The sequence below is a fragment of the Oenanthe melanoleuca genome, chromosome 1A (assembly GCF_029582105.1).
Source record: "Oenanthe melanoleuca isolate GR-GAL-2019-014 chromosome 1A, OMel1.0, whole genome shotgun sequence".
NCBI lineage: Eukaryota > Metazoa > Chordata > Aves > Passeriformes > Muscicapidae > Oenanthe > Oenanthe melanoleuca.
In genome coordinates, this window is record NC_079334.1 from 22088254 (window position 1) to 22096419 (window position 8166).

An 8166-nucleotide genomic window follows, 5' to 3' on the forward strand; every position below is an offset into this window, starting at 1 on the left:
TTGCCACATGATTTTCCTGGTTTCCAAATTGCTCCAACAGACACGCACGAGTCCCATGTGATGGCTTATTTACGAAAGCACAGTTGTAAGGCTGTTTGCGTCTCACATCCGCTCGGCAGCCCACCTGACCACGGGCTCCAGGGGCACCCACTGCACCCTCCCCATCTGCTCCATCAGGGGGATGGGTGACCCACCATGGCAGGACACTGCTCCTGAGTTGGTGAGATGGTGAAACAGAGATGAGAAACGTCTCTCCACTGCTCTTTGCAATCCTTTGACTGGCACTGTGTTAAGAGGATCCAGAAGCAGGGTGCTGTCTCTCCTGCACTGTTCTGAGGAGAAGAAGCTTTCTTTGAGATCTGTCTCGCTCCTTTAGAGCACCCAGAAGCAAGCTACAGTCAAACTGACACAGCATATGCCAATATGCCATATTTATCTTCAAATAGGTGCAGATTCTCTTACCTTGAGTAGACCTTTTTCTGGTACCATCAGCCCAGAGTCTCCTTTCACCCAAAGATCCACTCAATTAAAGAGGAAAATTCCTTATGAATAATGTGGAGGAGGCTAAGGAAGAGAGTTCACAAAGAATTAAAGATGGTTGTTTCTTTAGAAATGGATGATTTGGCATACTTTCAATTAGTTTAAATTGTTCTTCTCAGTCAAAGAAAGGACTGAGACATAAGAAAGAGAGGCACAGTGTGTGAGGAGAGTTTTTGAAGGCCAGCATTAGAACCTGAATTCACAGAGGCTGTGATGGGACAAGATTATGCTGCAGTAAGCCATACATTTTAGGGGTGGTGTCTTCCTTACTCCATAGCATCTCTAGGAAAAACATCAATAGAAAAGTCATGACCTCATATGCTGCAAAAACCCCTCTGGTGATCTCTTCCAAAACAAAAGCTCCAATGAAGAAAGGATATCTGACATTTTAAAACTTCAATATGGTCAAACCACCAACATCATCCCTAGCTCCTCTTCTTGGACAACCAATCGTTGTTCTAAATTGCCCAAGAGCCAAGACCACTATCTTGCTACACAGATTACATCTCCCGTGGCCATGCCTCTTTCCTTCATGCTCAGGAAATCGCCTCAATGAAGGGTTAATTCAACCAGGGCCTTTTACTCCAAGTTGTTTTCCAAGTAGCTGAGAGAATAGGTCTCTTGTTACAAACATGGCTTCTGGGCATTTGGTGATGCTTTCCCTTTTCTCTCTCTCAGTACCACAAAAGAATCTTTTGTTCTCGTCTCTCTGTCTCATTACTCTCCCCCACCCTGCTCTCGCCTCTTCCCTCCATTGGCTGCCAAGTGACTAAGGAATGGCAAAAAATGACCACAGCTTGGTCATGGCAAATATTTCTTCACCTATTATCTGATAGAGACCTCGAGCATCTATGTGAAGGCCCCTCTGCTTCCACTGGGCTTCTCAAAGAGATGGGGAAGAATGAGTCAGACACAACAGGGCAGGATATAAGTTGAATCAGCCCAACATGCTAATGGAAATATCTTGTGAATTGAGTCACGTTGCCTGTTTCAGGAAAATCAAACGATAGGGACCCAGAACTGGCTGGAGTCAAGTGGCAGCTATGAAGGATCTAAACTTTTATGGGAACTCAGCATTTATTAAAAAACACATGGGAGGCACAAAAAAGTCTCTTTCTCCCTCCACATTTACTGATTCAGTCGGTTGTAAGCTGTAGCTGACACTCTCTGTTGGATGGGTTGTAGCATTGCATAGTTTCCCTGCACTGTTGCTGTAAATCTTCTTGTGCGTGATCTCCCACCACAGAAACGTTGTGGCAAATCCCCATGAGCATCACGTCTTCCCACACCCCATTGAAATTATGCTCCAGGCTTTCCCACATGCATGCTTCCAGCTATAGTCTCCTTGCACACACTGCTTCACTGAGTCACCTTACACATACACAGATATGTGAAAGATCACATGATGCCTAAGTCACTGCAACTTCTACAATGACCTTTCTGCAACAGAAACAATTCCTTAGCCAAATTCCCACCTCTCTTCCTTTCATAGCATTTGGGTATATACTTCACTGACACTGTGTTCTGCAACAAAATAAAATTCTTCAGTCTCACCTGATGCAGATCCTTCTGCCTTTCTACTCACCTTCTTCTCTACTGACCTTCTTCATCCTCTGACCACCCTTTGTCCTGAGTCAATCTCAGTCTGTGTTATGCTTTAGATGAACATGGCATATGCTGCCTGCATCCATCTGCCAAGCTTTCTGCACTCTTCTCCCACTTAGTGCCTTAACTAGTTTGGAAGGTCCTGGAAAAAATCCTAAATTTCAGCCTTAATCACATCCTGCACACACACATACAAAGCTGTGGATGTAAGGCCTTATGCAGAGCATTTTTACTCCTGTAGAGAAGGGGAATGGACTATAGATAAAAGGGCCATTATATTCCCATATTAGAAGGACTTCTTGTCTGGTGGATTTTAACCAAGCTGGTTAAAACATCATGAAAACACTGCACTGACCAACTCTTTATATTCATATGGCTCTGCCCACAATAAGGATTTTTGCTTAGTCAACCATAATGTTTTGAAGCAGCATGCAGGGCAGCTTTCTCTGGAAAGCCTTAAACTCATCCAGTATGTAACAACAGAGGAATATATAATAATCCTTTTTCCTGCCTCCTGGCTTGATAGCATCTAAATGAATCCCACAAAGACACAGAGATTCTTCCTGCAACCTCAGCTGTGCTCCACCACGTAGAGGATGCTCACTGGGACACTGATCATGTCCATCACAAAAGACAACCAAAGCACCCTGAGATGAAGAATTTTGCCCTTGTCAAAAAACAAGCCCCTGGAAGATCCAGAAACTCATTAATTCAAATGTTGTGCATCTAACACTGCAAATTTAAACCTTCCCACCAAACATTGCTGGATACTCTTGGAATTCTCCACTAAACAATGGTGAAACTTTAAGGAAAAGGCCTGTGCTTCTCCCTGCTTCAACTCTCCATCACATGGTGGGATACCACACTCCTGATGTGAAGACTACTGTAATCTAAGGCATTTAACTGTCTAGAGAGCCCCATCAGGGTCATCTTTGTACCCTGTGGAGACCAAGAGGTCAGCTGTTGGAGTCCCTTTGGAAAAAAAGAATCTACCACCATCTCTTTCACAAATGAGAAGCCCAAGGATGGATTATGGATTCTTACTTAGATAATTTTGGATGAATCAAGAAAAGAGAGGAGGGATAGCTGGATGTCTAAATAAAGCCAATAAGATCACATGTTCCGCCTTTTTATCTGCTTTTCTCATTCTGCTTTTGGACAACAAAGCTTCCTTTGATACAGAAGAAGAGGGGGGTAGGGATGGTGGGGAGAGGGGTGCCAGAGTCACCCCAATGGCCCCCGGTCACTTATCCATGCTCCTTAATGTGATGTTCCCACTGACAGCAGCAGAAAAAAACAGTGATCTCATGATTTCAGAAATGATTCGCGCAAACAACCCTGGGAGATCAGGGGTGAAGGGGACAGGAAAGAGGGATAAAGGATGAGTGAGGAAAAGCAAGAATGGGAGAGGAAAGGGTAGGAGTGATAGGGAGAGTGAACATGGGAAGCAGGACCTTTTGGGGAACAACTGTGAATGGAGGTAGAAACTGAAGGTCAGGCTCCAAAAGAGGATGTATAATAGGGATTGTAGAGAAAAGGAGAAGAAAGAGGAGTCCTGAGACCAAGGGTAACAGGACTGAAAAAGATTGTATGTGAGGTGTGACACTGTATGACAGGACTTGAGAGCAGGGTCAGGGATATGAGTTGACTGAGTTGTCTATACGTGGGAAAAGGGAGGCTGGGCTCAGAGACAGAATGGTGGAATGAGGAACAAGGGCTTGATATGAGGGTGAGAAGGAAAGGAGGCAGAATTATCTATGGGATTAGGAACAGAAGAGTTAAGACTTGCTGAAACTTTCTTCTTCTGCATATTACTATATAAAACCAGGTCACCAAATCTGCCAAGAGGATAAAACTGGTCTCTCTCAGTCCCAGACCCAACAGATGCCAGACAGATTTATTACCTGAGGCATCCAGCCATATCCAAAGGAGACAGTGGTTAAGCAGTGGGGCTGAAAACAGGCAGCCTGGTTTGCACTTTTGTTGGGCTGATCTTGCTGAAGGAGAACTTCACTCCTGCACAGAGGAGCACCATCTGTGTATTACACCTCATCTGCCAGCAGCCATTTCATTCAGCCTTCTTCCTTTCCTTCCTTCATGTACTTTCATTAGTCCTTCCCTTCTCCCCTCCCTTCATCCTACCTTGCCACCTTGCCACAGGGAGACAAGAGATTGTCACAGTTGGCAGGAGACATCCCCTCTTCTCCATCTCCACAGGGGACCTGCCACCCCAGCAGCAACTTGTCCCTAACCAGCAAAGCAGCAATGGCACAGCAGGAGACTTTTTAGCTCACAGGACTCCTGATGGAGCTGGGACAAATAGTGGGATAAAAGACTGTGGAAAGAACTAAAAGAAAAAGCTGCCATCTCCATGTCTCACAGCTCTCCCCAACACTGGCTTGTCCCAGGGGCTCATCACATTTCCCCCCTCCCCTGTCTGCTCCATGGCGGCTAATCAGTGACCCACTGACAGTCTCTGTCCATCACTCGTCTCTGCACGCAATGGGGTAATTAAACCCTGACCCTGGGCTCCTTTTATCCATTTCCTCTGCACAGTCACTCCCCGAAATGGCAGAGGGGAGGGCCTGCTGTGAAGGCTACTGCCCCAGTCTCCAGCTCTAATGAAGATGTGAAGCACAGGAAGGACTCATTGTGAAAAGAAAAATGCTGAGGGGGCAGCCAAGAAGGTATTGAGTGGTACAAGGCTTCCTACATGATTGTGCTGAGCTCTGCTGACCTACCTCCACCAGGCAAGGCTTTCTAAACCTTCAGTTCTTAATCATCACACCCACAGGTTGTCCAGCATCCTTCACCTGCCCAAGTATACCTACAGAAAACCCACCACTCCTCTGCATGTCTTCAGGGCAGTGTCAGGTGTGGTGTACAGCTCCAATCTAGCAAAAAATAAAAAAAAGATTTCCAGAAGTCTCAATCTATCCAGCAGCCCTGGGCTTGTACACCCACAAGATCACACTGAACTGAGCCCAATGCCTCAGGCCATACATAAGACTTTCCTCATTAAACACCTGTACAAGGGCAGAGGGAGGTCTCAGTGATGGGGTGAATCCCATGGAGCACAGTGGATGGATGCAGGAGCTGGCTGGGACAAGGTGATGTTGCTCTTGTCTGCACAGAAGGATAATGGAGGATACACTCAGTGACAGACAGGAGTCACAAAATGCCAGGAAGTCTTTTTTTTTTTTAACTTTCTCTTTCTGCTTCCTGGACTGTGTCAATTTTTTTTTCTGCAAAATTTATGACACAGATTGATAAACAGCCAGAAATGATCCTGAGCAATCCAGACTCTGCTTCCTCCTCCTTACCCCGAGTGGGGAAGCTGCCTCCCTCCCACGCATGAGCAAGAAGGGCTGGGGCCACCCGGGGAAGGGCATGACGGGTAAAGCAGTGCCCCCAAACAATTAAGCACTGTCCCAGGCACTGCACACCCTTGTCCTGGGAACAAAAGAGTCACACACAAGAGACCTGACTGTGAAGCCTCCATCCGCTTTCATCACTGACCCCCAGGGCAGTCAGGGCACAAGGTCAGCCCACTTAAACTCCAAACTGGCCAGAAATAGAGCTGGGAAGTGGGCAAGGGTGGCCAACTGCAGGGGTCCCCAACCATTTGAGGGGTTCTTTGAACCATTTCATTTCATCAAAGACACATTTTTTTCTGAAAGGAAAATGGAGAGCAGTGGGTGTGAAAGGAGTAAGGGGGAGGCAGAGTGTTCACCATGAATTATGACCACTCTCAACAAGAGTCTTTTACATTGCAGAGGTGAGGAGAGGATGGGATAATTGGGCATGTTAGACCCATGCAAAATGAGGGCAAGTATCTGCCTATTTCCCACCCCTCACTCTGTTACTGCTCATGAGATGTGGTCCCCCCACACGCCCTGTCATTATTCCACTGTGGAGCTCAACATCCCAAGGACCCATCCCAATGTCCACAAGCTTTGACAGTGCCTTGCCAGACCAGTAGTGCCCCAGGGCTGTGCAATAGACTGCAGTCATGCTCCTGGAATGGAATTTACAAATAAAAAATGATCAGTCAAGCCAGAGCTCATGCTTTCCACCTGCAGGGTCTCAGAAAACCCATTAGGCTTTAAGTTTGGTGCACGTGAAAATACAATGCAAGTGCCACAGAGCATTGTCCATTTCCCCCAACTTCCCTCTGGATAAACCTCAGAGAACTCTAAATGCAGGAAATTTCAGAGGAAGGACAATGAAAACACCCAGTGAAAGTGGTCCCCTATTCCACCCCAATAGGGCCATGTCCCACCTGCCCCATGTAGAGGCTGCTGCAAGTGTTTGCAGCACCCAGCAGAAGCGGGGTAGGGAGAGGGCAGGCAGGCTGTGCAGTGATGGGCAGGGAATACAATGCCCAAACTTACTCACTGAAAGTTCCCCCAAAAACAGACAACATGGCTCAAGGGACAGTAGTCAAGGAGGATGTTGGTCCAGAGTTAGTTGTGTTGACACTGAAAACAGTAGCAGAAAAGCAGCCAGAAACATGAGATTCAGCACAGCCCCAGTACACAGAAATACATCTGCGTGCCAAGAAGCTAACCAGTCATGCAACGTGTGATCTGCTAGCTGACTCCTTATTACACGTGATGAAAGACAAGCAGAAAGGAGTTTTGACTCTCAGAGTAAAACTTTTCACGGATTGTGTAGTTGGGGACAGAAAAATCTCTGTATGTGCAAACTAAGCCCTCTTGATTGAAGCCATATTAGTAGACTGTAAGCAGTGAGCCCAATTTTCAAGAGAAAGCTGCATTTCAAGATTTTGATACAATTAATCATACCTATTCTTGAAAATTAATAGCTTCCTGGGATTTTTTTAAATGCTGTCTAACCTTGCTTTTTTGGATTTTAGGCAACCATTTTCATCAGCAATTCGTTACTTTTCCCCTTGGGAGGAGGCGATCAGCTGGATTCCTACTATTGAGACAGACGTGGCTTCAGGGCACATGCAGATTCATTCTCCATCTCACACAGAGAGAATCCAATCGATCTTGGACACTTTGGGGCAGCTGTGCACAAAAGGCAGGGTCAGTCAGCACACGTGTACAAAGGCTGATGCTTCGGGGATGTACTGAGGGACATGCACAACGTGCACACTTCACTGGAGCTGCACAAAACAAGGCTCATCAGACCTACAGGTTTTGGCCTTGTCAGTGTCAGCAGGTCTAGATTTTCACCTCGGACGAGTTCTGCTTAATGTCGTTCTTTTGAATGGCAGGAGCTGCTAGCAAAGGGAACATTCACTGCTTGTTCATCTCCCTTGCAGTTCTAGTAGCAGAAGTGGACACTTCTGAAATGAGGTCCTGTAACTTCTTTTAACCAGTCTGATATACAGCATAAGGCTCTGAGCAATCCCCTTAGGTGCAAGAAAATGACTCACGTTATGCAGGTATTCTCCTATGTGTGTGAAAACCTCTTTTTTCCCTTTGCAGTAAAATAGGAGAAAAATAGGAGAAAACCCCTGAATCCAGGCCCTCTCCTGCAGCAGCAGTTCCGGGCAGTGGCCACATGATGGCGCTCCGCCTTTAGAAATGCAGCCCAGCCGGCGGCCGGGGACGACCCAGCTAAATTGTCACTGTCACTAGGGACGGATACTCCGCCACCTCTCTGGGCTGATGGAACAGCGCTTACCCACCCTCAGAGTGATTTTTCTTTCCCCCTTTTGTTGCACTGTAATTCCATCCAGCAACTTGCAGCCCCTTCCTCTTGTCTTTAGCTGTGCAAAAACCCTCAGCAGAGTCTGGGTCCATCTTCTCTGTATCAGCCACAGCCACAGTCAGGTGCACTTGCAGTGCCGAGCCCCAGCAAGCTGTCGTGCAGAGATCAGGGTCTGGCTCATCAATTCTGGAGCTTCATGGATGTATAACTCCTGTCAGTGGCCAGGGTCGGGATGTCAGTCTCTTTACTTCAGAGAGCTCCCACCTGAAGGACTGCATTTCTCACTCAGCTTCCCCTCATAAATAAATCACATCTTAGACCCAGGACTTCAAAATG